General features: G+C 40.5%; 1 protein-coding gene across 2 annotated transcripts in view; it reads left to right on the top strand.

The window, feature by feature from the left end:
* Positions 1-27,837, top strand: part of LOC133424899 (E3 ubiquitin-protein ligase Midline-1-like) — a 78,466-nt gene that overhangs the window by 9,407 nt on the left and 41,222 nt on the right. Inside the window, exon 1 of one of the 2 annotated variants that reach the window (XM_061715475.1) lies at positions 17,769-18,028. The exons of the other annotated variant lie outside the window; for it this stretch is intronic. The gene's annotated coding sequence lies outside the window, so the exon portion shown is untranslated. Of the gene's footprint in view, positions 1-17,768; positions 18,029-27,837 lie in introns of those variants that run through there. 2 annotated transcript variants of the gene reach the window in all.

Consider the following 27,837-nt stretch of genomic DNA (forward strand, 5'->3'; position numbering starts at 1 on the left):
TCTCTTTCACTCCACAGCCAGGATGGCAACTGTTGCAGAAGTTTACATCACTAAACGTTAAGAGTACACCCTTTAGATACTCACACAGCCTTGCATGTGGAGTGTCAAGAAAAACCACAACGGTGATTATAAACACATATAAACACATAAACCAGATTTAACTGACTTCTTCCTCAAATTATATTTTATTGATAAATATATGTGTATTTTCATGAAATTACTGTAGCCATTCTGTATCTGAAATCAAACATGTTGAAAGGCTATAATTCGCTGTGGATAGTTGTCTGCAAAAGGTCTTCAAATGTAATATGCAACTCAAAAAAACAGATGACATTTACTGCCAAAAAAACAACAACAAATGTTTATCAAGTCAACCAGGGATGGACTAAAACCGCATTTCCCTAAACCCCTGGAACCAGAACATTAATCCTAAAACTAGGACTTTGATCAGACGTTATAGATGCAGCAATAAGTTTAAAGCCTATAGATCCTGGAGGATTTGTGAGATTTAAACGCCAACATAAGGAGATCTCCCCCACGCCGAGCCGCAGAAGAATCTGGGGACTAATGAAGGCCATTTGGTGCACTCTTCTGGAAAATATGGCAGACTGAATCTATATTGCTCTGAAAATATAGATTGCCTTTTAAATACTAACAGAAGGTTATTCAAACAACACAAGTCTGTCAATAAAATCTGGCGTACATGTTGTTGGTGCCCGTGCAGCTGGAGGTCCCAGTTATTAATGCGGGAGTTTGCTGCACATGCTGCCGCCGGCATTCGCTGGCTCTTTGATGATCCCAGGCTCAGATTCGTTGTCTGGTCTCCACGCACAGGTGGATCTTTGTGTCCTCCTGGGAAACTCAGAAACCAGGAGTGCAGTGCAGGGAAAACCGTGATGCAAGAGCGTGGTTCAGCTATTCAAAATGTGCTTACAAACGAGCAGTTTTTAAAATCAGTCTATTTGATGTGAAACACAATCTCTGCCATATGTGGTTGTAGGTGGGGCAGTATCAGGGCTTCTTTTGTTGCAATTAGTGTTGTTTCTGTCAGCCTGTTTCAATTTTAGTTTTAGTCTAGTCTTTGGGTCAAGCTATCATTTTAGTTTTTATTAGTTTTAGTCACGTTCATCAAGTTTCAGTCGACTAAAAGTCTGACCATTTTAGTCTCGTTTTAGTCAAAGATTGTATTTAGCCAAATCAATTTTAGAATTCAAACAAGGTTATCTTATTATTATATAATTTTTACCTTATAGACTCAAGAATACATTCATTCCAGAAACAGAAAGCTTTTTATTTTGTAATCTACATTTTGGTCTCGTTTTTATTCGTCTATGATATTGCATTATATATTTAATTATATATATATATATATATATTATATATTATATAGTCTCTTTTTCATCCTTTTTATGTACTCTTGTTATCACGTACATGTTTTGTTTTGTTTGTTTTATTCTGTTTATTTACTAATTAATTAATTTATTTTCTTTTTACATTATTTTTCTAAAGTTGAGGGGGGTGGGGGGGTTGTTGGAAAGTGCTGCTCTGTTCAGGTTTTAGCACGCCTTTCTCGGAAAATGGGGGAAAAAATATGGTGGACCATGTAGCTAGTGTTTGACTTCTGTATGTCATCGGTTCCCAATAAAAAGATGTGAATTATATATATATATTGACCATTATTTTAGTTGCGTCTCATTTTCCTCAGGTGATAAAGGTTCGTTGACGACGATATTTACCGTAGTCATAATTTTCGTTGACGAAAGCAACCTTAGTATCAATTTTTGCTCCACCTTTGCAGTTGTTCAACATTTTCTCTGAGATAAAACATTTAGTCCGGGAGAACACTCAAACTCCACACAGTAAGGTGTGGGACACACCTACAGCGTGGAGAAACCGTTCATATGTGTGCATTTGATGCATGTTGCGTGTCTTTTGGACGTGCATGACTGATGCACTAAACAAATGCGTGCAGGTACGTACATGTTTTCTACCCCTCCTTGTACTGTTCATGCATCAAGAAGCTGAGGAGTTGTGAATGGTTCACCTTAGAATAATAAAGCCATGACTACACTTGTGTTAAAAGGGACGGTTCTTGATGACTGAAGAAAACTCTTGGTCCACTGTTAAGAATCCATCCCTTTTCGATAACATGGCTTAAGTTGTAAACACCTGGACTTTCCAGGTGATGCATGGCTTTGCACGTGGATTTCCAGAACTCCAAGCAGGGTACTATGGTCTGCGTATTGATTCAATCTCATCTTTGTTTGCGTGAGGGTGGTAGACGGACCCCGTCTGTCCGTGGCTGGCAGCATTTATCTTTGCTGATGTTAGAAGAATAAAGACAAGGTGTTGTCTTGGCCTGAGGAGACAGCTCAAGCTTGTTAGAGAAGCAGGATGCGTAGAGATGGGAAGGCAACCATGTTAGAAGCAAATGTCAGTTGAGAGAAGCCCCGTCTCCCGGGACTCGCCTCTGTGCGACAACAAAACCGCCTGTCGGTCTGTCTACAAAGAGCATGAAATTTGCACCTGCCTTGATCCAGATCTGCCTTTAAAAAATCTAAAATTCAAAGTTGTGATGGGGGGATTTTCTTCATCTGAAGATTTTAGATGAAATTCATTTCCATTCACGTTTGTTTTTTATATTCCTGTCAGTACGTGTGTTTAATACAATCATTTATGAACAAACATCTAATTTGGATTCTGAATACATGTCAACAGATTTAAAAGGATGTAACCTTTTTGTTTTTGTTCTTTACTGTGAGTTCTTGCTCAAGGTTTTGAATCATTACACGCCTTTTGTATTTCTAATTAGAGATTAAACCATCTTCTGTTAGAACTTTGAACAAATAGTCTTTTTCTAACTCTCAGGTAGCAAAGGAAGTTCCTGTGGGAAGTAGTTTTTGGCCAAAACATCCATAAATTACGGCCTGAAAGCATAAGAAAACAACATATCAAAAGTTAAAACACTAACCAAGATAAAAAGGACAAACCAGAAAACTTGACAATGTAGGAAGACAGATAAAAGACAAGCTCATAATTACTTTCAGTTACTGAGGAGACACAGTGAACAATCAGGAGAAATAGGGATAAAAAGGAAGTTAAACTAGAACTTAAAAACATAAGAAAATCTGATAAAACAGGGGGTAAAAAACAAGACTAAAACCGGAGAACTAAGTTCAGAAATAAAAAAACCCTAAAACCACAACAGAAACCAGCTGAGAGCTCTTCACTTCATGTAAAACCTTTCCATTTTCTCCACATCAAATCGGGTCTTTTATCTTCCTAAACCCGAGCAAATGTGCGTGGACATTGAAAAACTGGCAAACTGACTTCGTTGGCGTTGTTAAGGTGACGTCTACAAGTCATTTTGGACCTGTTGGACCTGAGCGACCCGACCAAAAAGTGCACATCTCTCAACGAGTCTGTTCACACTTGGCATTAACATGTGGCTCCACATGTGTCTGGAACAGCAAATTGACTTGGCAGCAACATGCAAAACCATGCCCAGTTACCAGGATGTTGTTTTTTGTTCTCATTGTGTGAACTTTGTCTGTTTGACAAAATGTACACGTTCCAGTTGAAAAAAAATCTGGTTTTGTATTCATTGAAAACAAAACACACACACAACCACCTGAACCTGGCAAACTTTATAAATAATTCATGCCATTAATGATCCAACAGAGTCCATCACTACTTGTATTAATAATTAATGGCTGTCTTACCCTGTATAAAGCCCCCTCCCAACCTTAATGCAAAATGCATGTTTTTTGATTAATGTTCCACCATTCAATACTTTCCTAGTCATCTGTATTCTTAATTAAATTATTTCTCCTTATGACAACAGAATATAATAGATTTTCCTCTACTATGACCCAAGAGAGATGTTAGCATTATAAGTGTGTATGCCCCGGGGGGGTGTGTGCACTGCCACAGTCGCAGGCGGTGGCAGCCCATAAATCACAATATGTTCTCTCAGACAGGGCGACCATAGTATGATAACCATAAAATTAAATGAACCACAACACACACACGCACACACACACACATAGACACTGCTGCACGACACTGCAGGGACTAGATCCAGGGAGCCTGACTTTCCCTCATAACTTATTCATGCTTCACGCCTTCATCGGGCACACCTGGGAAAAAGTCAATTTTATTCACAGCGGAGGGCTCGTGTTATGCATCCGCCGACGATGAGAATAACACTTTGCTCTCGAAATCTCTACATTAAGTTTTCTTTGACTTTCTGAAAGTATTTGAGTTATACTGAGGACGTTGCTTCTCTTTGTGCTCTGGTGCCAATCACTTGATGAGTTGGTAAACTTGCAGTATTCTCTACGGTGGCTGACAAGGGCCAAACGCACTGCAACGGCCTAATGCGTCTCAGTTAAGGAAAACGGCTTAAAGTCCAGAAACTATTCAAATTCACAAACTCAAAACGAGGTAAAAAAGAGGAACGTGGTGTAAATGAAAAAACGTGCTGCAAAAAACAAAGACAAATGCAGCATCATCAAACGCGCTGCAAATACAGAAACGATGCAAAGCACAAAACGATATAAAACAAGAAACCATCTTCAAAAGAAAAACGCTTCATAACCGGTCACTACAACCGGAAGTGCTCCAAACCTGTAGGGGGCGCTCTCGCCGTAACAGCTCAATGGACAGACACACGGGATGTAGAGAGAGACGGAACAGCTGACTGAACCACAGTGTTTACATCCATGGTTTAAACATACAGCGGGAACAGTAATGTGATTATTAATAAAGAAATGTCTCGTAATGTACAGCGTTGTACAGTGATATAAACATCGTATATAAATATAGTCAGATGGTTTCTCGTTTTTTCATTTGCACCACGTTCCTCTTTTTGTACCTCGTTTTGAGTTTGTGAATTTGAATCGTTTCTGTACTTGAATCAGAATCACAACAAGTTTATTAGGTCAGCTTAGAAAACTGTTTTTGACTTCGGATACACCGGCGGCGACACGATGGTATTGTGCGCCTGTTGAAGCCGTTTTCCTTAACTTAGACGCATTAGGCCGTTGCAGTGCGTTTGGCCCTTGTCGGCCACCGTAATTCTCCCCTTCGTTGTGTCTAAATGTGTCATTTAAAACCTTTAAGCAAATAAAACCCTTAACCCTGATTGTTCCCTGTATGTTTGTTCTCTCACATGTAAGTCGCTTTCGATAAAAGCGTCTGCTAAATGACAAAGTAGTAGTAGCGGTGGAGCTCCACTAGTCCACGGTTCACCTGCAGTTCTTGTTTCAGTACCGACTTCTGAAATGTTGGATGTTTGTAATATGTATTAATGCGAGGTTACATTGTAGGCATCACATATTAACATTAAAATAGCTAACTTGCTAGGTAGCCGTGCTACGATCAGGTGACATGCCCCATCCTTCCACCCATTTGCCATTTTTTGGGGGGATGAACCAGGATGGGTTTGGCAGTGTCACTTCCTGCAAACATGGCATTGTGGAGAGAGACAAAAACAAGGCTTCAACAGCACGCTTTGGAAATCGCGCAAGTGACGCTCAAGGCACTTTGTGCAGGTCTTTTATTGGTCTGTGTTTTAAACTAAGTACTATAGATGTTGGGTTACACTGTGTTCAATGTGTCTTCCATGAGAATTGAGGACAATATAGGAATCATCCTCATTGTTAAGTTGTATTACATCTTCATTTGTATTTTGTTATCTCTCTAAGCAAGTAAAACACTTCTCAATTACTTTGAAGAGGTCAAAGTCCACTTCAAAAACACCAAACAATCCAAAGGCTACGTTAGGCTGTAGCTGATGGCAAAACTCTGGCAAAAAGGTGAACTCAAATGCTAGATTCTGGTCAAAACAGGTTGAGGCACTTGGAAGCAAAGGTCATTAGTTTCAGAAAAACAACAGATTCATGAGAAAGAGTTCAAAAGTTCAAAGGATAGAGGAAAGACAAATTGTCAGCAGTGCAGGAGTGGACTAGAAATTCACCAAGCTGAGCAGGAACACGGACCACAAGTCTGGGACATTCAAAAGCTGCATTCCCACCTTACAGCAATCTTCTTCCTGGCAGAGAGACTTCTGTCCATGCTAGTCAATGGAAGAACATTTTATTTGACCCCTTCCCTCCTTTTTTTTTTCCTATACTTTTTATCTTCAGATTGCTTGGATTTGTGATTTTAATGCAGCATACAATTTATATGACTTCCCATCTTCATGCCTGCCATTATTTACAAAAAGTGCCTGATTGATAACAGCAAAAGTACAATCCTCAAGCAATGAAATCAGTTTTTATAGTAAAGAGAATTAATTGATGGTCAGATTTGATTTTCAAGATGTATTTATTTTTTTGTTTATCTTAGATATGTTTCATACGTTAAAAAGTGAAAACGCATTGTTAGCTTTTTTATTACGAAGCAACGATTGTTTAAACTTGTTAAAAACAATCAGTTTTGTATATGCTAGTGTAAGCTCTTGGGCTACACTGCAAAAACTCATTTGTAAAAAAGTAAAAACGCCTTGATTCATGACAAAAGAAGACTATTTTTGGTAATTTTAATAACTCTAGTCAAGATTTTTTTTCTCGCCCGTTGGCAGATTTTTTTGCTTAAAATAAGACAATTTTGACTAGATTAACAAAAGCTTGTGTTATTCCTAGAGGGGCTGTTTTGGAGTGTAGTTGACTGTGCACCATCTCATGCAGTAATAACGTGCCTTGGCGGCGACTGTGAACAATGTTGTAAGAGCTGTGAAGTGTGATACTTTAATCCTGTGGTATTTTGATAAAGGCATTCTATTGACATTTATTTAAAACCTCCAGAAATTATGTCAACCTTTGAAAAAAGGGCAATATTATACCCTTTAAGTCCATAAATGACACCTTGACCAGTTCAAGTTGCTGATGGGGAGAGATAATTTATGTGATTCCTCTCAGCCCCGGGGCAGCACAACCAGCTGTAACAAATATTATAGTGAGCATGTGAAGCAGCACTCTCTTATTTACACCAGAGGTGGAAACCGGAGGTCACTTTGACAATTGGAATCACATCATCAAGGTCAATGAAGCGAGACTGCTTCCCAATGGGCTGTAAATGTGACTTAAAACCAAGTGATTGTTCTATTTTTTTTATAAGCGTAAAAAACATTTTTATTTTAGAAAAGTGAACATACCTTATTAAAAAAAAAGTATTTTTTTCTGTTATATCTTAACACCATAATACACCATTTGACTCCAGCTTTTCAGGTGATAAAGATCCCAGAGGGATTGTGTAATTGAAGAAGTGGACCAGATGAATTGCTTTGATAGATGACAAGAGGTGAAAACCCATCCCTTATGGCGGTTAGTGGGTACGTTAGCGCTGCTGACACCTAATGATGATGGTGCCTAACATTAGTACCGTACACAGTGTATACGTACGCTTGAATTCATCTCCCTCGGGGGTTGAAAACCCAGCCTCTTTGTGTTTCTGGTTACATTTTGATCAGCCTGGATATTGTCACGGGAAACTACTTTGGAGTGACAGAAAGACCGTGAGCTATTGCTGCTTGAGAATGTGTCAGGTTCAGCGAGTGGATCCGGAGCTACTGGCAACTTCACTTCCTTCTTTTTTTACGGATGTCCTCTTTAATTGCATCATGTTTGAAGTCATGTTCAAAAAAGGAGCTTGGCTGAGTGAAGACGATCCCAACTCGTGGTGATTCAGAGTTTGCTACGACTTCTCTTGACCTCAGTGGTCCTGCGCTCCTTATTAGGGTCACAAAAACATCTGCGGATCTAAATATTTTCATTGGTTGTCTGACCTCGGTTTGATTCAGTGAGTCACGGTAATCTTTGGAGCAGCATCCTACGTTTGAATCACAAGCTCTTTCTCCTCTTCTCTCTGTTCTTTGTCAGGTTCAGTTACTTCAAAGACACGACTGTCGACACAAACTATTCCACCTCGGATGAATCACGGAGTGACTCTTCAGCCCTTTGCAGAAATAAGATGCATAACATGAATGAACGGCTTCATTTAGACATAGTAAGAAAAGGTGACGGGCAGATCCTTGGGATATTTGTTATTCACGGGCCATCGGAGATTAAATCACTAAAATCCCCATAGAGTCAGTTTTTTAACAACATCATGTCATCCTGTCATAAGATATACCATCAGTAGAGGAAAATACCTGAAAATACTGGACAACCTTTCTACATGTTGTCAAACTGTTGATTGTGACTGTTCATGAGTGATGTGGTCATTAACTTGAAAAATACGTCCCCTAATTAACTTGTTTTATGCAAATCAAGCAAAAAAACAAAATAGATTGTGTCATAAGTGACATCTGCAATAAAAATACTCAGTCTGAGACTGTTTTCAGTTGTTAATATGGCTGAGATAAAAAAAAATAATTTATTTGACACCATTCACTCATAATAATAATTGTGATAAAAAATGATGTCTTTTCTAATTGAAAACGCAAAAAAACACTGCAAAAACTAATATTTGAATACAAAAAAAGGCTTGTTTTAAGAAAGCTGAAGACTATTATAGAGCATTACAGCCAAACAAAAATATCCTATCCTATTGGAAAAGACATGTTTGCTGACAGACAATTTTGACTAGATTTATGGACTATGAGGCTTATTTTCAACAGGAATGTTTTTATAGTGTATAAACTGCAAAAAGAAATTTCTAAAAGAAAAATAGCTGAGAAAATTACTATTTTACTACTTTTAAAAATTGTAGTCAAGAAAAATGTTTCTTACCCTATTGGCAGAGATACTGTTGGTTATAATTAAACAATTTTGATGAGCTATATCATTTAACAAGCAGATTATTTACGGATTTTAACATTATCTTAAAACTTTGAGCTAAACTCATATTTTTATGGATCAAAGCGGACAGAAAAGTTGAGAGTGGGACTTGAATTCATCACTCTTAGCCGTCTTCAGATTGAAGACTCTGGGGTGATTGGGCCTTCTCGGTTGCTGGACCCAGAAATGCGCACTGTAACGTTCTCACTCGGGTGTAGATGACCCAAAGCTAAACGTTCAGCTAAACCGTTGTCCAATTTCAATAAGAAATGATGACAGAGGCGTGGAGTGGCGTTTCATCAATTATATTGAAGATTGAACGTGTAAATAAGTGGTGAAAACTGCAACAGAAACATACATAATCAAATTAGAAGATGAACCAATGCTAATGGCTAGCTAACAGATCGTTTTTATGCTAATAAAGTTCCCATCAAAACAATACAAAAATAATTATCTAATATATCAAACTTAACTTACAGCATTGCTTGTACACAACTGAAATGGTGAGAAGAAGATGGAGCAGGAAAATAACGGCTGGTCTGACCGGAACCAAACCGGAAGTGAGATCGCGCGGAAACCGGAAGTAACATCGCAGTTCTTAAATCATCCCAAAACAACTAAATATTTAATTATACTGTACATACTTTGTTTCTTAACTTATTATTTACCCGTTTACCATATATATCTATACAAAATGTCATTTAACATATTAAAATAATTGAAAAGTTAATATAATACAAGAACACACAGGGCAACACAATTACAGGGCAACACACGCACCATCACTGACTTTGGGGTTTTTAAATCCAGACTTAAAACCTATTTATTTAGACTGTCTTTTAATACACAGTATTGATGTGAAATATTCTTAATTTGATTTTAATGGTTTTATTATGTTGTTTTTAAATTGTTTTGTTTTAATGTGGATTTTAATGGAAAGCACTTTGGTCAGCCTGTGTGTTGTAAAGGGCTTTATAATTAAACATTGATTGATTGATTGATTTTGATCCGATGACGAACAAGTCCAAAGTAGATCATTTCTGAGTAGACTAACTTATGAAAATAAGTACATTTATACATTATGACACAAAATGTAATTTTATCTTTTCAGAGCATTCTTGACACCTCGTTGCCTCTTGTGATGCCATATGATCTACAAATGTGGAAATTGTGACCAAATAAAGGTGCTGTGTCTAAATGCAAGAAGCTGTACATCAGGATTTTACAAAAATCTGAAATCAAAGATTCTCAGCTGTATATAGTTTCATAGTGCCGATGTGATTCCTCCATCCATGTCATTATGTCATGTCTTATTGTTTTAATAGTGCAGCTACAGGTAGCGTTTATTACCCAGACGTATTTATCTCTTGCCTCCACCCCTCTCCCTCCATATCTCTTAATCTGTTTGTCCCCATCTCCCCGCATGTGCCCATCTTTTAATCTCCTTTTAGGACTTATCCCATAATTTCATTCCTTCTGATTGAATCAGTTTACCCAGTGACAACAACCGATAACTCACAGCCTCTGCAAGAATTCAAAAAAGATGCTGGGAAACATGGACAGACGACAGCTCCCTCCCCACTCTCTTTATCTCCCAACTGCGCTTCAAAGACGGCGGCGTCTCCGTTCAGCTGCGGGTCTTCTTCCCGTCGCTGATTCAAACCAGAACCCCTTCCTGACCACATGTGAACCGTGGCTTAAAAAAAGGCCACAGGTCAGCTTGAAGGGAACCGTGTTTGGCATTTTCCAGACGGCCTTTAACGGTGACTTCATGATGCTCGAAAAAGGTCACACACTATCTTGCGAGGCTGGAAATGTCCATTTACAAGCAAATGTAGTCTTGTAGTATGAACGACTGCATGCTGCTCAAGATAATGACCATGTGGTGTGAAGAAGCTCTGATCTTATTTGACGTGTCTGGAAGGTAATATGCAAAGTGTTTTGTATGCACGTGACGAGCATTGTTAGGTAGCCTAGGGTCCCTGCCCATTTGCATTATTCCCCCCCAGGACGTTGGCTAAGAGCCAGTTAATACATTTAAGTCTTCTGTGCATTTCTGCAGGATGCAAATCCTACCAGTCCCAGACTACCCACGGTGTCGGTACCCTCTGGAAAGGTCTCGGTCGTGACCCCGTCGTCCCTTATCCTCGCGACGGCCTCACTCGCAGAGAGGACACGCTTTCTGCCGCATTCCCGTCATTCCTGGTCGTTAAAAATAAAACCACTTTAAACCGAGCTGATCGGCTTTCCTGAACTCGGAGGGCCGTCCTGGGAAGGATCAACATGAAAGGCGAGAGCGGCAGTAAAAACAGACTTTTCCTAGTTTTTGTCAGAAGGGTTATCAAAAAAACCAAAGAATTAAGAAAAAAGTTGGACACTTTTATTCTTTCTATTCTTGATTTAAAGCTTTCGAGGCTTCCTTAATCGTTCACTTACTGAGATGGAGATACTATCTATCTATATTTTCAGATTCAGATTCAGACAACTTTATTAATCCCTTTGGCAGGTTCCCTCGGGGAAATTGACATCTCCATCTCATTCACTCAGCACTGTCATATACAAATCAAACACCCCAAAAACCAAACACCCATATAAAGATAAAAAGATAAAAATAAATATAAAAATAAAAATATCACAAAGAAAAATTAATAAAATAAAACAAATAAATAGAAAGTTAAAAAATTTAAAAAAAAATAAAAAAAATAAAATAAATAAATTATAATAAAAATTAAATAAAAAAAAAAATGGATATAAAAGAAATAAGTGTTATGTTATATTGCACAGTTATTGCACTGTCCAGTTTGTTGTTGTTCAGACTCACTGACTGATTGACCCCCCACAGTCCCTCTGTTCTTCATTTCTTCTTTACCCTCAGTTCTATTTTGCCATTAAGAGAAAAGGCTAGGTATAGATTTAGTCCAGGTTTTCCATCTGCCCCTGGTCCTGGTGCCGGGTGTCTGGGGTGGGGACCAGCACTGTGAGGGGCTGGAGCGGTGGGGGTTACCTGGGGTTCACGCTCTTCTCCAGGGACACTTGGCACATGACGGGGCTTGGGATTGATCCGCTAGCCGCCTCGTTGGAGAACAAAAACCTTTGATTGTAGGTTAAATAAAGAATTAAGTCTTAATCTTTTGAATTGTTCGGGCTCAAGGCAATTTTCAGGAGAGTGCTACCATAAACGAGACCTCACAGCATGTTTGCATTAAAGGGATAGACATTGTTATGTGACCTGACTTAAAGCGTCCCTGTCACTGTTAAAAGTACAAACCTTTGATTAATACAAAAGGTTTTCTCGTTCATGCTTAACCTTCACCTCTCCAGGTAAATTGGTCCTCACTGAAACTCTGCTGGGGGGACTCACATTTCCACAATTTATGATGTACGACCACACGTGGTTCTGAAAATGCAACTCAAACCACTTTCTCTCCCACTGGACAATTTCCCTCGACTTAAAACCCCAACATGAAGACGTTCAGAGGACGAACACTGGTAGGGAGAGGACATCTGCTCAGCTTGTTGCATCTCTTCAGACACTAACAAGAGTCCACGTGTCTCTGTGTTAATTCTGCTTTTTGAAAGCCCTTCAAGAGAAAGATTACACGTCTAAAAGCAAAATTATACCGTACCTGAGTTTCTGTCCTTCACAAGACTTTCTACACAAAAGAGAGAAAACTTTTATATTGCAGATGACGCATGTGCTTACAAAATGTCAACAGTTAAAGAACATTTTTACTTTTGTGGCTGCATGAATCATCTGCACAAACAGTCCTTTCTGTCATCCAAATTAACCAGGGCCGTTGCCAAAATAACCAAAAATAGTTGTATATCTTAACAAACGACCATCGCAACCACTGACAGCATGGTATGTGGGTAAAATCCAAACCATCTTTAGTCCTAAAACTATTTTTAAGCTTCTAATGCTAATGGCATCTGCAAACATATAGGGAATTCATTTTCTATCAACTCTGGAGTTTGATAAGATGGTACCGTTCTCTTCTTTGTGCAGCTAATCACCGCCTCTGACAAAACTCCAGCTAGACTAGCTCAGCGTAGGAGCTGGAAGTGGATTACTTAACCAAGGGAACAAATAAAAACTTATTAATAACTCAAAAATTTTCTTATGTACATGTTCTGACCTTGAACAGGTAAATGTTCTTAGAAAAGTATCACGCATTGAGCGCGTAAGACACGCAAGACACACACGATATTTATCAAACTGAGAAATTATTAACCTCACCGGACAGAAATCCCAACAGTCCATTTTACAAGCTCAGAGCAGCTGGCTGGAGTTACCAACCTATCAGCCAATCAGAGAATAGGACTTTTCAGATGATTTGGTTTCAGCTTCAATGCAGGAACCTAAGTTACAGCACGCACAAACACACACACCACTACCATTCAAGGGAGTCACTGGCGCTAAATGCGTTTTTCTTTATTGAATGTTTTTGTTTGTTTGTTTAGAGCAGAATGAGACTGTGACCACTGCTGACAGCTGTTTCACAAAAGTAGGATTCAGAAACTCAGGATAAGAGATAAATCCAGGCCTGACATAACACAGTATCCCTTGTTTGTGAAACAGCCCTCTGTTCAAGTAGCCCGTTTGGTTTCATCATCAGCATCATCATCATCAATTTTATTATTATCAATTAATTATTATTATTCTTATTATCAGATTCAGAATCAGCTTTTTTGTCCAGGTTTGCGTAGACAAACAAGGAATTTGACACGGGTTAATCTTTGCTCGCAAGTACTTCATTCACTTAACATGTGAGGATAACATAAATAAATAAAATAAAAACTTAAAAAAAAAAAATTATATAAAAAATAATAAAAAAAACAGAACAGTAAGAATAGAATGCCACATTAGATAATATAACATGAATATTGTGAAGAGACAATGGCCACTGCAGTGTTTTCCTTTGTGATAGAATAAATAAAAGTGTATTTGAGATAGTCAAATTTGACCTTTCTTATCTACTGTAAAGAAGCCGGGTTGATGGGAGAGACCCCCCCCCCCCCCACACACACACACACACACACACAACCCAAGCAAACTTCAAAACATGAGAGCCTGATAGAAGGAACTATAATCTGGAGAAGCACGGAGGAAAATGTACTCTTTTAAATCTCTAAAGCGTTCTTTTATAAATTGTTGACATTTTAAACAGAAGAGCCCGTAACCCCAGAGTAATAAGAATAACATCACTAGTCTTAAATATTTTATTGAAACTGTATTTCCTCCAGCTGTTTCATATTATGAGACTTGTTGCAGGATTCTCCTGATTATAAAAGCAATTAAATGTTTTGTCCTCCCTCGGGGACATAGTGTGTATGAATGTGGCTTCACCTCCAAGTCTCGACATCGGAGAAAAGTGGAATAGCCTGTAAAAAAGACAAATCTATTAAAATACTTGAAGCTAAAAGTGTGTCTCTGGGTTTTTCCTCCTGCGATAGTGAAGGACGTGTCGTGTCCTGGTGAGTTAGGGGAAAAAACGGCTTCGGAAAGTGACTGATCTTGCTCTCGCTGGGAACTGACCCGAGATGGAAACTGTTTCCTTGTCCTTTTCCAAAAGAGCATTCTTTAGCAACAGCCTCACCTCAACTGATCCCTCTCCAACCGCCGGAGAGGCACGCAGTTAGGAGCTGTGCAGCTCACACAGACGTGCCGTTTCAGAGTCATCGAAATCCGTAAATTATCCAAACCTGAGGGAACTTTTTGTTGGACTAAACTCACTTATCAGTCCCCCTTTTAAGAGCTCTGAACCTACGTGATGAAAACACGTTTTAGCTGACCTTCCAGGAATTCCAAAACACATAATCTAATTGAAATCTCTGTATGAGCTTGGCATCTTCAATGGAGCCTTCAGTTTTGGACATGCTTTCTGGAACTTATCAGACCCAAACAAACAGGTTTAGTCGAAGCGCTCAACATGATTTTGGCCCAAAATAGCGTTTCGGGCTTTGCAGTTTTGAGTCCGGGGTGGAATTAAAGCCAGAACCCATTGATAACTTGAAAGACGTTCTGCAACTGGAGGACTCAGTTTCCCCGGGGCGCAAAATGTCAGGGATTATCCATCATCTAGCGACCAATGAGCTGCGGGCTATGAAGTTTTCTTATCATGTGACCTGTAAACTTTTTAATAATACTTCAGGCTGATGTTTATTTTTTCATCTGTTTTGCTTTCTGTTATGGCGCAATGGCCAAGATTAAAAAAGAACTTGTTCACATTGTGTCCAAAAGGCATAGTTTCCAATCAGATAGCTGGTGAATGCGGAGGATTTCGGACCAAAGACGGCGGTTTAGGCAGCCCTGTTTGCCTTGTGTGGGACTGTCTTGCATCTTGAAGATTAATTTAAGCTGCTTTCCTCTCGGGCCACATGAAAAGGGGGGGAATTTTATGAGCGGCGGCCAAAACAGCTCAGGTTTGAAGGTGGAGGGGGGGAGGAGAAACGTCACAGGCACAATAAAAACTACCGAGGGGGGGATTTATGCTGAGAATGTGTTGATGTGTAAGTTAATACAAACTGACTTCCCCAGTGGCATTCGTTTATCTAAAATGGGGAAAAGCCTTTTTTTTATATGTTTATAATAGACAAATTTGATTACGTTTGAAGTGTGTCCCCTTTTACTTCTTGATTCGCCGTCACTTTGAAGTGCTGTGAATGGAAACTCAAATCTTTCTCCATGTCCATTTGCTCTGGATAATTAATATTCCCACAACAGCGACGATGAAGATAGAAACTCTTGCCTTTCCTCTGCCTCAATATGATTGTGTTGTTCCCTTGCTGCTTTACTGATTAATCAAATACCGTCTTGATAAAAACACCATAGCTTGTGCTCTTCGGTGCTGAGACACCACAAAGTTGTCATTTTAACTTGAATGTTGAGTTGGGCACAATTTTCAAGGCTAAAACTTCTATGTTACGAGAACATGTGATTTGTCGGTTGAAAAGATGTTTCAAAGTAAAGAGGCTTCACATCGAGAGCCTTCCTGCAGTCTGAAAGAAAAGAGCAAAAGAATCAGTGTAGAATTGGTTTGAATTGGTTATAAAATGAAAAAAGTTTTCCTCAAGGGCAGAATCTTTCAAAGGGTGCGTGTTCAGCGATGCTTTGTCAAATGTGTCCTTGTGGACCATAGAATTGGACAATCTCTTTGGATCTTTTCAGAGAAAAAAGTTGTTTTGTTTGCTTATGCTAATCTGTTACGCAATATGATATAACTTTAGATTAATTCACATCAAATCTGTCCAAACATTCTCTTTTACAAATGTCTTTACCAAAACAACATCCAAAAATGAGTGCTGCGGGGGCGAGTCATCATTCAGCCTATTCAACCTCTTGTGTGGCAATCGGCAGCGTATGTTCACAAGTCCCGAGCCAAGTGACCGCCAGTCCCAGCGGACTTTTGTCAGTCCTCCTTTTTAGTTTGTCTTTGGTTACTGGTGCGGTTAGTCAACTTGTTAGGGTCCTGAAATGATCTGAGGTAAAAGTCGCTAGACTGGAGGAAGCAGAACCCAGAGCTCGTCCAGCTGGTGTCCTCTGGTTAGCCAGGACCAGAACCCCTTCAAAGGGGACTGAACGTAGCTGCTTCTGGCTACGAAGCTCTGGGTCCGATCTCTTGCAGGCCCATCAAAAGTTTGTCTCACTAAAGTATCAAAAACCTGAACTTTGGTCCTCCTTAAAACGTAGGTCTCAGTCCACTTCAAGTGAACCATATACAAGAAGCAAACTACAGGATCAGAACGTGGCCTGCATGAACCAATAGTTAGCCTGGTTTCTTGGTCATTGTTAGTCTTGTCTTCTCCTGTAATTCTTGATTTAGTGCCACAACAGGTAAGAAGGGGGAATACATTATTAAAAAGGTTTGGTTCAATTAACAGTGTGAAACCAAACTTGGACCATCTGAATGTTGCAACCTCAATTAAACGGAAACCCATTTATCCCGAGTTTGCTGGACAACTAGGTGTTAACCGACCTAAGTAACTAGAGCCAGTTGGATATTTTAACTAGGGGTGTCGAATAAGTGTGTTAATTGCGATGAATTACAGGCATATTTAGCGCATTTATGTTTTTAATCGTTTAATCTATTTTTTAATCTCTAACTTTACTTTTTCTGTTTGCGAGTTGCCTTTATTTTGAAATCTGTGTCTGTGCGGTGGGTTCTTGTGCTTGAGTTGTGGGTGGAAAACAATGGGACGTCACAGCTTGAAGTGGACGTTGATTGGCTGTCCCTGTGTGTGGGCGTGGTTAGCTGAACAGGTGGGGGGGTAAGTGGATGTAAGTGGCTAGGACTGCATCTGCTCAAGTCTGTTAAAAAATAAATAAATTACTTTATAAAGCCACTTTTTTTTGTTTATACATCAGTCTTTTGATCTGCCGCAATAATGTAACGAATTTAAAGGAAAACACCTCAAGTTGAGGGCTTTTCTCAGCAATTTTTAGGTTAGATTAAAAAAGTGATTAATTAGATTAATTACTTACAGATCTTAATTCATGAATTGCTACATTTTTTTAATCGCTTGACAGCATTAATTTTAACCTGGAGGGCGGTTGACTCACTTTTGGAGGCATGCAGCCTCCAGTTGAGGACCTCCAACCAAACCTACTTCCTTGATAGCAACTAGGGGCAACACGGTCGCTTGGTTTTAACTCAAGGCCAAATAACATTGGACTGTTTGCACGCTTTGCCCCCCACCCGTCTACATTAATTTGCATCCAAGCAGACAAAACAGGAAGGCCAAACAGACATTTACTAACAGTATCATTTTGTGTGGCACATCACGCTGGAAAACACACATCAACACAGCTCAGACTCCACCTCCCAGGAGCCCCGTGATTGGCCTACTCAAGGGCAGGGCAGCTCCCTGCTAGATTTAAATACAGCGAAACAGTGGGAGGAATGGACATGGGGGAGGAGGAGAAAATGGAGAGTGGGCGGTGCACTTGTTTGCCCCTCTCTTTCTCTCTCTCTCTCTCTGCCGGGTCAGGATGGAAAGGCTTAACACAGTCAGAGGAGGAAACATGTCATGAGAGGTGATGACACAGCTGCGGAGGTGTATCTACATCCTCACCGAGTCCCAAGATCCCTGCCTGCTGCCGTTTTAGCCTCCAACGCTGCACTTTCTGTATCCCACAGAGAGAGAGAGAGAGCCAAAGATAGCTGTCCATCTCCCTCCCCACCTCTCTCTCTCTTCCTCTCTTTTTCACTTTGTGTGTGGATGATGGGATTTTAATCATGTGGAAGGTAAGACGGGAAAAGGATGGGGAATGTTTTGTTTCCTGATATGTGTAGTGCCTGGAGAGAGTTGTGGGGGGTTGTGTCTCTTTGGGAGTTTGTGCTCTTCTTAGTTTACTTAAGTGTGAGAGTCCCTGGGGGATTCCCGCGTGCATTCACCATCCATCTCAGCTCAGGCTGGATTCTCAGTGGAAAGGAGAAGTCATGCCAGTATTACTGGAATGATAATGACAGAGTGGCGGATTCGGATGAGTTGCCAGAGAGTTTTGTGGAGACATCTGTGGTGATGTATGACAGAGGAGAAACTTCTATAGTTGAACCCAGATGTTTAATTGCTTCTTATCATGTAGCATATTTAATCTTACCCGCTGTAGACGCGTCTGTCCCTCCCAGACAGACGGACAGACATGGTTTTATTCATCGCAGAAGTGTGTTCGAACACCAGACCCATGTGAGTTCAAGGGGACGCCTAAACCTCTGAGAATTTCAGTCCAGAGGCTCACGAATATCGACTGTGACACCATGGATATTGAGTCATGTTTGAGCGTGACGGGGTGGAGTTCATTCGGCCTGCTTTGTTGTGACCCACTTTCAAAGAGCCACCATGTGTTTTGGTGAAGCCCAGAACAAATAAAGACATGAAACGTTGCCTTAAGGGTGGGCTCATGATGTGCGTCTCTGACAAATGTTGAGCCTATTTAAGTGTCCTTTATCTGGATCTGGACAAATGTAGTGACCCATCTGTGTGCTTCCGTGTCCACATTGCGGGTCGCGGTACAAACCACTGATTGTGTGTTTTATTAGCCTCCCTGAGGATCAACTGTTTGGGCAGTCTGGAATGTATGTGTGCACGCATGTGTGAACAAGCATGTTACATGTGCCGAGGCGTCTGCGCGGCAGCTGGCCAGGCCAGGCTCAGGGGTGCCGCTGATCCGCCTCACCTGCTACGGGTCAAAGGGATCAAGGAAATCTAGGTCCAGTGTTTGATCTGGGAGACCATGGCCAGCCCTGAGAAGAAAGGACGCGCTTGTGCTCTTAACTTGAGGTCATCCCAGCAGGGCAGGTGTTAAACCATGCCTAAGAATGTCTCAATGGTGCAGAAACTCTACATTTCCCCCCGTTTTCTCTGACAAACGCAGAAAAGGAAATGCAAAAAAGGCCTTGTAGTGGTTTGAAGTTGTCGCGATGATGTCGACCAATATAGCAACAATTGCATTGTTGCCGTTTCTTTTCCTGTTTCCCCTGACAAGTCTCAGTGAGACATTGTCAGCCTGGGCGGGCTTCAGAAAAGCATCTCATCTCTCAGATGTGACTTTTGTCGTGCTGCTTGCTTGCTGTTGGGGCCGGGCTGACAAATATAGCCCAGGCAGCACGTTCCCCAGTTCCCTTGCCACGTAGGAGTCGTCTATACGATTTGTATAAACTTAATGGAAGGCTAAGGTGCGTTCTTGATCTTATTATGAAATCCATGCAGTTACTTTGATCTCTGCCGCTTTAATTATGAAGTTAAAAGTAGCTGCTTTCAGGGGAACATCGCCTACTGCTGATAGCATTGATCAGCCATGAAAATATCCTGTTATCTTCCTGATGTGTAGCCGACATGATAAGATACGAAAGCATGACTCATGAAATGCTTATCTTACCATAATTGCTTAATTTGATCTTCAAAGTGTTCGCAGACGCATACTTCAGGCGCTTGAGGAGGAAGCTGTTAATTGCAAACTTAAAATCCTTCAAGAGAGAAAAATACATAGTGGGATACTATTCCCCCTCCCTCCCTCCCATCATCCCTCTGTTTCAGCTCCAGATCAGTTCATGTTATCCACCACAGTGCATTCTTTAATCGGCAATCGAGACAGATGAGTGTCACGTTGTTATGGAAACTTCACAAAGTGTGACAACGAGTGCAGTTTGCATTGGCGAAGCTTGGCAGATTGTGCTGCCCTGCGGAGAGCATGAGAGGCTCCTTTACAGCGTTTGGTTGGGTAATATTAACCCAAAATGACCACTTCTCAACTGGAAAGCAGTACATTCCTTTGCAAAACAGCAGTATTTAAAGAAAGAAATAAAAGTACTAATCACCAGATTGTTTAAATAAATATATGCAGAAGACATTCCTCTTGTAGTATCTGCAATATAAACAATGTTAGGTGTAGTAAAACATTTTGTGCAGCCATGTTGCAAGGATATACTATAGTTAATTTCATTCCTAAAGCTTTGAACAGGAATAGCCATCTCTTACTCTTGTTATATTTAATCTTTAATCTTTGTAATTTGTGCACTGGAGCGCTGTGGTGAAAGAATTTCCCGCAAGGGATAAATAAAGTATATTCAATTGAATTCAGCTTAATTCAATTAAATAGGCTTTAAAGAGCTTTTGGAACTTTTAACTCAGAGAAGCCCGGAGGTTAAGTCGCTCTTGTGACACTGTCCGAGGTTTCTGAGTGTTCTGAAGCGATAACAGTTGTCACATGTGATGACCAGGACTTAAATCCAAAGTTGCTGACCGCAACTTACTGCTACTGTACTTTTAGAAGTTTAATCTTGGTCCCAGGGTCTCCCGTCTCCATGATCGGTAAAAACCACCCAGACTACAGTCACTCCCCTACTGAACGGGCTCCATTTCAAGTTAATTTCCTTTGTAAGTCCAGTATTTGTACTATTTAGCAATAGAACATCTGGATAATAGTATCACTTCAGTGTAGTCCTTTTTCAAAAATCAATATTAGCAAGAAGATGCCTGACGATGGCACAGATTCAGGCTCATAGTCAAGGCCGTACCTGGGTTTTCTTCGGACACGGTCCAGACAGCAGCTGGCAGACCTTTACAGCAGAATATACCGTTCAACATGTTGACTTGATGGCAAAATCAACAATTACTGCTACGTTTAGCCGATGCTGGGTCAACACAAACTGCTGATTACTTCGATAAACACAGTAGCGGGATGATTACAGATGATGAAGTGATAGTGTCTAGCCACTGGCTGAGCCGACTGTCAATTAACTAATCATATTAGAGATAAATGTAATGCTTTATATAAATTCAGACAGTTGGTGATTACTCATAACAAAACTCCTGTGTTATTGGGCCTCCTGTTTGTTGCTATGGATGAGATATTTTTGTACAAAACAGCATCATAGATGGCTGCTCCCACAACCTGTTGGAAACACCAACGATCCGTACGCATTTGAACTTCAGAACCACTTTGTTTTTTTTTACCTTGTCTGCACACATATAAATGGTTGATACCATGCCGGTACAAACCTAAGGCATATATATGTGCATTATTACTATATCTAATATATATACATATATATACACATACAAACCCAGTGAAAGCACAGGTCGAGCACTGGAAATCTGCAACAAAAACCACAAACAAAACACAAAACCGACACGGAGCCGACCAAAACACGAGCAGCAATCGACCCAAATCTCGAGATCTGATCACAGTCTGAGCTAAGCTAACGCTACTAACTAACCCAGAACCACTTTGTTTATACATACGAAAGTTCAAGCCACTTTAGTCTTTTACTTGGCTACTTTGCAAAAGCCACGAGATGAGCTTTGTTGTTTCCATGTTCATAAACAAGCTGGCTTTACGTGTTCACATTTCTTATAGTGTTGGAATTTCTCTGCCTTGACTCATAGCATAGCCCAAAACCACTATGTAATATGACTTTATTTAGCTGTAGCATCCAAAATGTTAGATTGTTTTTTTTCTTTGGTATTTACTTTCAAAGTAGAGTTGTGATACTCTGAGTGTAAAAAGCAGACGCAAATTCCTGAGGTCATAATGACATGTTTCTGATGTATTTTGGTCAAAATACCAAGGAGATGCTGGAGAAAAGCTTCTTTTTAAACTACATCTTTACAGCCCTGTTCAAAGCAGGCAGTTTAATGGGGGCGGAGCTAACTACTGAACTCCACGCCCCTTTTCTGCAGGGTGGGCTTCTTTTTAAAATCGGGGTTCCAGCTTAGCATGACCCACTTCAGAGGAACAACTAATGCAGTGCAATGGGAAGTTGGGTGGAGATAATGAGGAGCAGGCTGGATACTTCTGCTACTTCTGTTGTGGGTCTGTGATGTCACAGTACTCTGCAAATCTCAGCCACTCAGTGAATGATGTACTTGTAGACATCAAACTTTACAAGCTTCTTCATCTGTGCTGGTTGATTGCTGTTACTCAAAGATGTTGATTTACTTGTCAGTTCAGATACCCAAATATACTGTATATTTAGAAGCACCCTCCACATCATGTGTCACCTTTAATTTAAGATATCAAAAAAAGAACTTGATATATAAATACAAAAATGTCCAACTATGAGGAAAAGTGAAAAAAACAAATCACATTTTGCTATGGATGCTATGGATTTGCTAGTGATCATTTTTTACAAAGAAGATGATACGTCTGTTGTTACTGACGTACAGGATATTCAAAATAGCATGTATCCATTATTGTATATGGAAATGATGAGTACTAGCATGTTTTACAAGAGTATAAAACACTTTTATAGTGTCCCTTGCAAGAAGAAACCCTGAGTCTGTCTGTCGCAATCCAAGCTTCTTCATTGTTTGTTTATAGAAAAAACACTTATGCATTTATAGCAACTCCTTTCCTGAAGGTGTTGAAGTTCCATGTTTATGAAAAAAATACGTTTTCAACCTTCTCTAAGGCGTTTGAAAGCCAAAGTGTTGCTTGTAACAACATTTAGACAAAAAAACTCTGATGGGCTTGAATGGAAATGCTTTTGGAATGCTTGAGTGTTGAGATGGAGAGTTTTGCAAGCTGTAAATAAGGTCTGGTCTGGCTGGTGCTGGTTGATTGCTGGTACTCTAAAGTGACATCTAGTGGAGTCAATCAGGCCCATACGGGCACTTTGACATCAGCGCCTAATCATCAAAAGCCTCCTGGAGCCGCTTGCTGCAAAACTATATTCCTACAGTATGTTCTTGTAGACTTGTGATAATGAACTGGATTTAATCGTGCAGGTGCGAATGTAGCGTCTGAAGTAGGATAAGCAGATAATAACGGCTTCTTTTCTTTTGATTAAGTTTGAAAGCGACTACTTTTTTCCCAAAAGACAAAAACTTTTTAGACTAAAATCAAGTGACCAAATTTTTAATGAATCAGATCCACATTCAAAGAAATAATGATGATGATGATGCAGAAGTCTCATGATACCATCTTTTGAAATCGTACCTTTGGGAAGTACCTAGTTAACTTTGGAAAGGTTTTTGCATTTTCGTTCCTACATGCATGAATTGGATGATACCTTGTGGTCATTTTAAGAGCAGAGGGTGTTCGTCAAGCTGCAGCAGATCAACAAGCAACTCTGTGGGGCAATACCACCTCTGACCACACGGGGGCACTTCTCAAGAATGCTCATTTTATTGAGGCCCTGACGCTGCAATGGGTATTAAAAGATACGCCAGACCTTTTGTCAGCACAGCAGATCATTATGTCCCTGTGTGGTCAGAAGAGATATTACTACATAGAGTGGCTTTAAGAGTCAGATCATTAACGATTTTCCATAATATTCTACTTTTAAATTGTTGAATAAATTTTAATAATAGAAAGTTTGATGTAATTACACGTGAGGTGTGTGTGAGTGTCTGGGAATGCTCAGGTAAAAGGGTCAGAGGAAAAGAAAACAAAATGAACAATTTAGAAAGATAAAAAAAAACAGCTTTAATCTGAGCCATTTCTGCAGCAGCGGACTTAATACCTCACAAATAAAACCTGATAAGTAAGCGATTATTGCAGATTTATTCCGGAGTGTCCTAAAAATCACATCAAATGAGAAAAACCTTGCGTGCAACGCTGCATTAGCCATGCAGATGCTGCATTCTCTGGCTTTTTCCCTCGAGTGCTCTGTTCATGCATGCCGCTTTACGTTTGCCAGCTCTCTGGGACCGCTTTCATGCCGAAAACATTTCATTATCTAGTCAAAGTTGCTTAGCATTTCAGGAGATGAGCACAAATTGATCACTTTCATCTCCACTTGGCCATTTGGAAGCACCCACTTTGAAGACGCCATTAAAGCATTATTAGGGAGAACTGACAGTTCGTGTGTGTTTGGGGAGGGGGTTAATTTTCTAATTCTTATAAAACCGCAGCCCAACCAGCTGTTAATAAAGCCCAGTGTAGGCAAGCGAGGGACCCGACACATGAAAGTAAAACAGTCCTGAGGTTGTCAGGGATGCTGAGTTCAAAGACTCAAAGCAGCAGATGGGGAGGCAAAAATGTGTTTCCATTAGCGGGAATTTAGGGTAAACCCACCAGACAGGAACCTTCAACAGGGTTGATCCCTCTTCAGCCCCTTCAGCTGGCACGTGTCCAATACCTCATTTTTCATCAACTTAAACTAAATCATGTGACCACAACTCATTTGAACCATTTGGACCAATTTGATACAGTTGGAGATTACGACCAAAAAACGATAGATGGACCAGCATTCAGTTCAGGACTTGTTGGTATATTACGCCAACGTAGAGGTCTGTTAATCTCAAATGGCTACAGCCGTGGTGTTTGTTCGTGCGTTTGCTGCATTCTTCTTTTTCCTTTTGCTTTTATGGTGCTGGCCATTTGCAAACAGTAGAAAATGCGCATTACCGCCACCTGGTGGTCGGCAGTACCTTCACTCAAAAGGTTCTTGTGTGGCGCTACAGTGTCATGGAGACACGCCGGCTGAGGAGACGGTTCGTCCTGTCAAAAGTTCCTGTCTGGCAGGTTCACCGTGAACTCCTGCTTGTGGAAAATCGCGTATTAAGGAACTTTTTTTTTTACCACGTAGAGGTTCCTGAGGTCCATTGCTCGGCCATTCCTGGTGATGTTGACATGTGCCAACGATCTAGCTCCGAAAGATCTACCTGGAACCTCCGCTAATAGAAAAACATCTAAGAATAGTAACCAATGTCCTCTATTTTTTTTAAACAAGAAGCCTATCCACCACAGGACATTCAAGCAGAAGAACCAACAACTCTGAAGAATAAGTCGGCATACAATTACAGTGTGGCACAACAGATGAAGTAGTAGGACATGCACAAGACACTGGTAATTTTTGAAACTGAATACTACACTGCTATTCACTCATTGTTTATGTAATAATTGCTCGGAGGTCATGTTCTGGGTCTCTGGAAAGCGCCTAGAGACAACTTGTGTTGTAATAGAGGCTATATAAATAGAAATCAATTGAATTCTGATCCAGTATAGTAGTCTATCGTGCAAACATACCCAGATGATGTGGCACTTTTGGACAAATCTACAGAATTCAAAACCACTTTCACAGAGAGATTATGGTATAAACATGCACAGGAGATGCTCTTTTTAGTCGGCCTCCACTCTCTGATCCCACAAAAGGGGCAATCTAGATTACCCAGTTTGTGGGTTTTGCTCCTGTTTCCAGGCCACGGCCAGAGACAAGCACCTAATGTCTCTCACTGATGGTTTTAAGCAGTTGGCTCTGAATAAACACAGATAGAAAAGGACTAATAGTTTCTACCTGTTTGTTTCAATTGGACATGCACACCAGTGCTAAAGCCTCAATCTTGCTGCTGGTGTTTGTCTCCCCACTTATGCAGGAGGGAGATGTTGAGTTGACTTCTCAAGGTTGCAAAACATGCTAATAGCAGTTACTGTTGCATTTCAAGTGACAACGTTTGTGTTATGGCCGATCCAGCTGATCTCTCCCTTGGGTGTTTTCCTGCAGTGCCTTTAGCTTGCATGTCATCTCGGCTTGGCATTCCAGTTAGAAACCAAGGAAGCAAAACTGAAGCAAAGCCAAAAGTTCAAAGCACTCAAATCCCATCTATTTCCCATATCCACTTCAATCCTATTGAAGTTCACGGGTGGTCTTAAAGGTGTGGCAGACTCTGGGTTGGTCACCAGTTCATTGCCGGGCTCAATAAATCCCACTTGATCCAACTGTGGAAGTACTGGATTTGCGTGTCAAAGCCTCATTCAGCCAACAACAGCCCGACTGGGACATATGGTGATGATAAGATGGGATCAAAATACAGAACAACATACAGTTTTCATTTTCTTGTACTTTGTTAGCTTGCAAAAAAACAGGAAGGCTTTGCTAATTGAAAGCTTTTATTTTGAAAGGGTTTCCAGTTTGGTAAATCCCTCTAAAATGTAAGAGGATAATTTAAATAAATCCTTTAAAAGTAAGATGTTTACTTCGTTCTCATAAGTCTTAGGGAGAAATATGTCCTTGACCACACCAGACATGTTTTTCCTCTCTTTCATAATCTCCAGCCAAAACGCACCTAATTTCTCATGCACCACTGTATCCAATCTGGGTCACGCAAGCAGGATCCCAGACAGACCCCGCCACACACACACACTCACTCACACACACACACACACACACACACACACACACACACACACACGCACACACACACACTTAAATCACAGTCATAATCACCAATAGTCTCTGCATCCCAGACTCTGACCAGCCAATCCTTTTATGTGTGACTGACCAGTTCAACCCATGAAAGGCTGCAATTGGTCACAGTCAGCGTGGTAGGAAGCGGATTAGGGATGAAACATGGCTGGCTTTCTGGAATCAGACAATAAAACGTGTGCATGTGTGGCAAATGTTAGTGTTGTTAATGTGCTGAAGGCCCCCAACTCCGCCGCCCCTCGGTGTACAGCTGCAGTAGTGAGACAGAGGATAGAAGAAGACATAGGGATCTAATCCTCACCAAAAGCTAGAAGTTTTTTCTATCATTTTTCGAAACGTGGAGTTTGGACCTTGATGGTTTTAGCTTTGGGCAAATACGCTTTCTCCTCTTCTGTCCTAATTGGATTTAAGGCTTCAGTACACCTGCAAGCAAGGCTGCAAACTATATTAAATACATTTCCCTAAAACCTGCACTTCATGATTTATCACAGGCTTCCCACAAGCAGTGCCCGGAACCAATAACGGCTTTGGAAACCCAGCGGAAAATATGGTTGCCGTGACAGCGGGACAACCCTCTTTGATGGGATCCTTTTCAGCAGAACTCAGTTTGTAGGGTACATTTTCATCAACTTGGGCAAGGATTACACGACCCTTGTAAAGCACACGCGTTCTAAACTGTGGCATTATGTCAAAGGTTAATCTGGCATCAGTTATCCACTGCAGCAATGAAAGCAGATTACCCCCCCACCCCCGTCCAATTTCCTGCGTAAATCCAGTAAGCAGTTGTGGCAACCTTCAAATTCTTAGAGATTAAAATAAAAAATAAAAAAACAGAACAAAAAAGGTGTCAAATGGTTCGGAGGTTGTAGGTAAGGCGATTCGTATAGGTTTATTATCTATCGAGCCACATCCACATGTAAATAATGAAACATTTTTTCCACAAAAATTTGAATAATTAAGCACCATCTCTTTTGATGCTCCAGTTCCGGAAGTAGGTTAAGATTAGACTCAAAAGATGTATTTTGTTGAAAAAACCACCTCAAAAAAGAAGCTAGAATCTGCTTTTCTTGCCATTATGTCCATGTAAACATATTTCAGATCAGATTTCAACTTTGAATTTTGACCAGACGAGCCTTGAAAGTGACATCATCAGCGAAGACAGGCAGATATCATCTTTGCTTCCGGCCTCAGACGTTTTGCCCTTCGTTCGTTCGCTCGGTCCCGACCTAACGTTTCGCCGTGAGTTTGCCTTTTTCCGCCTCCTGCGAGTTAAGAGAGAATTGGAACAGCGAGATCATGAAGCGACACACACGCATACACTCAGAGTATGCTGATTATGTGAGCCAGGTCAATGGGGATGACCTACTTCTTGGTGCTACACTGCAGACTGCCACGGTCGCTCT

The sequence above is a fragment of the Cololabis saira genome, chromosome 24 (assembly GCF_033807715.1).
Source record: "Cololabis saira isolate AMF1-May2022 chromosome 24, fColSai1.1, whole genome shotgun sequence".
Taxonomy (NCBI): domain Eukaryota; kingdom Metazoa; phylum Chordata; class Actinopteri; order Beloniformes; family Belonidae; genus Cololabis; species Cololabis saira.